Source organism: Oryx dammah, unplaced genomic scaffold (assembly GCF_014754425.2).
Source record: "Oryx dammah isolate SB20612 unplaced genomic scaffold, SCBI_Odam_1.1 HiC_scaffold_17, whole genome shotgun sequence".
Taxonomy (NCBI): domain Eukaryota; kingdom Metazoa; phylum Chordata; class Mammalia; order Artiodactyla; family Bovidae; genus Oryx; species Oryx dammah.
The window spans coordinates 73,255,511-73,259,961 of NW_024070201.1; positions in this window are offsets into that span (position 1 = coordinate 73,255,511).

Here is a 4,451-nt window from a genome sequence, read left to right on the forward strand (position 1 = left end):
CAGTATCATTAGTAGCTGAATTAATAGATTTTGAACTTATATCCTGCCAACAGAAACTATATCTTTTTGTCAAGTGTCTGTGTAACATTTACAAAATTGATCATATGCCAGGTCACAAATCAAACATCAGTAAATTCCAAGTAGCAGGAAGTATACAAGTTACCTTCTCTGACCAAGTGTTATAAAACTAGAAACAAATAATGAAAAATTTAAAAATAAATTTTAAAAGTCACCATTTAGAATTTTTTTTAAAAAAATATCATTTTAACACAAGTAGTGGATATTTTGTTCATGATTTTCTTTTTGCTGTAAATTTCACAAAAAGCCCTTTCTGTCACCCTTGATGTGTTAGTAAAATTTAGCTCATTGGCCTTCTCTTTCCTGCAACTGTCGGCTTGCACCTACGAGAGTGGACTTTGATGTTTGGACCACCCAGGATCCATTTTTCTCTTCTTCTGGTACTTGATTTCCTTCTGGAAAGCCTCCCTTCCCCATTCCCGGGGAGCTGGTGTTGACTTCACCATGTCCCTACCCCCACTGGTACCAACCTGGTCAATGAAAGCATTGTGTTACAGTGTTTAGTTCAGAAATAGCCAACGAGACATTTGCTAGGACTGCTGGCTTCCGTCCCCTGCTGCACTTGAACCTGGGAGCGTGGAAGTCTGAGACTGCTACTGCCACCTGGTTATCATAGGAGGGGTCCCTTTGTGAGAAGAGAGCCAGTTTGAACTCCTCTGCTCTGTCCCATGATGTCGTTTGAGCCCCTGAATCAAACCACACCTGAAACCCAATCTACTCCTATACTTTTCAATAAAGTGCCTTTTAGTTTAATCCATCTTAAAGGGAGTTTTCAGTTACTTGTGTCTTTTCTTCCCACTTTGAATCTGCCTTTAGATACAATTCTTTTAATCCTCATTGAATTACTTGAATTGAATGGTCTAAACTGCCTTTTTTTTTTAGAACTTCCCAAAGCTTTCTGAGCAGTCTTCCCCTCAAGCCATGACTCATTGGTATCAGTCATCAAATTTGTCTACCATTCTCATCTTTTTTCAGAACTTTTAAAGTCTTTCAAGTCAGTGCTTTTTATCTGTGAATTGACTTTGGTGGACCCTGAGGTCACTCCAAGATCACTCCAAAGGTATAAGGAGCCAGAGATCAACACCAAGTCTGCCTGACTCCCAAGGTTTTTTCTACTACACCAAACTGCCCTGCTCTGGACTATTTTTTCATCAGGAAGGGGACTCTGGGGCATCTCTCTGAGTCAAATTCTAAGATGCCCATGTGGGCAGGTGGGAGCTTGAGGAAAGGCTGGGAGAGATTGACTCAGTTTCCCCAGGGAGAAGCAAGCAGTGGGATCTAGAAGCCCCAGGTTTATGCCTCTGAAAATGCGCCCAAGTTGTCCTGCCCTGCCGCTGTGGAGTGTTCCAGACAGTTGTCGGCGTCAGACAAGCTGAGAGGGCACCCAGCCTGGAGGCCGGTACCTTACAGGGCACAGGGGAGACCAGAGAGGAGGGGTCAGGTGTGGTCTCTGCTGCTCTAATCTTGCTCCCCGCCTGACCCCACACCCCGGCCCTGCCCACGGGGGACCCTGCCCACACCAGCTGGGTGTCACCCCCTTACCTTCTGTTCCCAGCTGGGAGCCTGAGCTAGCAGGGCCTCCCACGTGCAAGCAGAGCTCGCCTTCCAGCTGGTGGCCCAGAAACCAGAGTCCTGCCCTTCACTGTTCTCTGTCTGAATAGGGACTCTAGGGAAAACGCTAGGGCACCCCAAGAGTGCAAGAAGTTGTTCTCTTGTTGGGGGGAATAGGGTTGCTTTGATATTTTTTATTGAATGACAATCAACACTGAAGCTTGACAAACCCAAGGGTGACTTAATAAAGGTTAACACTTCCCTGAATTCCCAAGGTAGACAGGTCCTGGATGCTCCTGTCTTTCCCAACCTCTCTGCTACCTCTTGAAAGCATTTTGCAGCCATGCACACTAAGTCGCTTCAGCTGTGTCCAATTCTTTGTGACCCCATGGACTGTAGCCTGCCAGGCTCTTCTGTCCATGGATTTTTCAGGCAAGACTACTGGAGTGGGTTGCCATTTCCTCTCCCAGGGGATCTTCCCAACCCAGAGATCAAACCCACGTCTCTTACATCTCCTGCACTGGCGGCAAGTTCTTTACCGCTAGCACCACCTGGGAAGCTAGGACTCCACAGAAGGAACTCTCTCTCATCCTGCTCACACCAAGAAATACAGCCTTCTATTGGACATCTGTTATATCAGGCAGTTTACATACAGTATCTTTAATGTGAACACTAGTCCTTTTATTGTAGATAGGACTATGCCCATTTTGCACATGAAGAAAACTGAGGCTCAGAGAAATTAAGAAATCCAAAATCCCAGGCCAGTGGGAGGGCTGGGACTTGACCCTGGGTTGGCTGACCATCCCCTCTCCACCATTCAGCACCACCGATGGAAAGAGGGTCACACATTCACTCTTACATCAGCAAAGCAACCGGAGTCAGGTATAAAGGTGCAGTGGATAGGTGGATGGTCCATCTCCCTAGAAGGCCCTCCATTTGTCTGCAGAGTTATTTATGTGGAAGTTTGTCTACCCCAATAGACAGTGAGCACCTCTAAGAGCTGGGTCCAACTCTGTCACTTGCTCCTACATCCCCCACATGCTGCTTTGAGTAGAAACATAGGAACAGTTGCCATCGTCCATCCTTTGAAAAGCTTTCTCTTTGGGGAAATTTCCTGTGAGCTCTGCCTTCCCAAGTATATAATATGCTCGATCACTCAGTTGTATTCTCCAGGCAAGCATACTGGAATGCTTCCATTTCCTTCTCAAGGGGCTCTTCCAGACCCAGGGATTAAACCCACATCTCTTACGTCTCTTGCATTAGCAGGTGGATTCTTTACCTCTAGCCCCATTTGGGAGGCCCTCCCAAGTATATCGTTGTTGTTCAGTCACTAAGTTATGTTCAAATCTTTGTGACCCCATGGACTGCAGCACACCAGGCTTCCCTGTCCTTCACTATCTTGCTGAGTTTGCTCAAGCTCATGTCTATTGAGTCGGTGGTGCCATCCAGTCATCTCATCCTCTGTCTCCCCTTTCTCCTCTTGCCCTCAATCTTTCCCAGCATCAGAGTCTTTTCCCATGAGTCATCTCTTTGCATCAGGTGGCCAAAGTACTGGAGCTTCAGCTTCAGCATTAGTCCTTCCAATGAATATTCAGGATTGATTTCCTTTAGGAGTGACTGTTTGACCTCCTTGCTATCCAAGGGACTCTCAAAAGTCTTCTTCAAAATCACAGTTTGAAAACATCGAATCTTCAGTGCAGAGCCTTCTTTATGGTCCGTCTCTCACAATCATACATGAAAACCACACCTTAGACTATACGGACCTTTGTCAGCCAGGTGATGTCTCTGCCTTTTAATACTCTGTCTAGGTTTGTCATAGCTTTTCTTCCAAGTAGAAGTGTCTTTTAACTTCATGGCTGCAGTCACCATCCACAATACTTTTAGAGCCCAGGAAAATAAAATCTGTCACTGTTTCCACTTTTTCCCCATCTATTTGCCATGAAGTGATGGGACAGGATGCCATGTTCTTAGTTTTTTGAATGTTGAGTTTTAAGCCAACTTTTTCACCCTCATCAAAAGGCTCTTTAGTTCCTCTTTGCTTTCTGTCTTTAGAGTGGTATCATCTGCATATCTGAGGTTGTTGATATTTCTCCTGGAAATCTTGATTCCAGCTTGTGAGTCTGGCATTTCTGATGATGTACTCTACATAGAAGTTAAATAAGCAGGATGACAATATACAGCCTTACCATACTCCTTTCCCAATTTTGAACCAGTCCATTGTTCCATGTCCAGTTATAACTGTTGCTTCTTATCTGGCATACAGATTTCTCAGGAGACAAGTAAGGTGGTCTGGTGTTCCCATCTCTCGAAGAATTTTCCACAGTTTATTGTGATCCGCACAGTCAAAGGCTTTAGCATAGTCAATGAAGCAGAAGTAGATGTTTTTCTGGAATTCTCTTGCTTTTTCAATGATCCAATGGATGTCAGCAAATTGATCTTTCATTTCTCTGCCTTTTCTAAATCCAGCTTGTACATCTGGAAGTTCTTGGTTCAAGAACTGGTGAAGCCTAGCTTGAAGGATTTTGAGAATTACCTTGCTGGCATGTGAAGTGAGCACAATTGTAGGGCAGTTTGAACATTCTTTGGCATTGCCTTTCTTTGAGATTGGAGTGAAAACTGGTATTTTCCAGTCCTGTGGCTACTGATGAGTTTTCCAGATTTGTTGACATATTGAGTGCAGCACTTTAACAGCATTATCTTTTAGGATTTGAAATAGCTCCGCTGGAATTAAGTCACCTCCATCAACTTTGTCTATAATAATGCTTCCTAAGGCTCACTTGACTTTACACTCCAGGATGCCTGGCTCTAGGTGAGTGACCCCA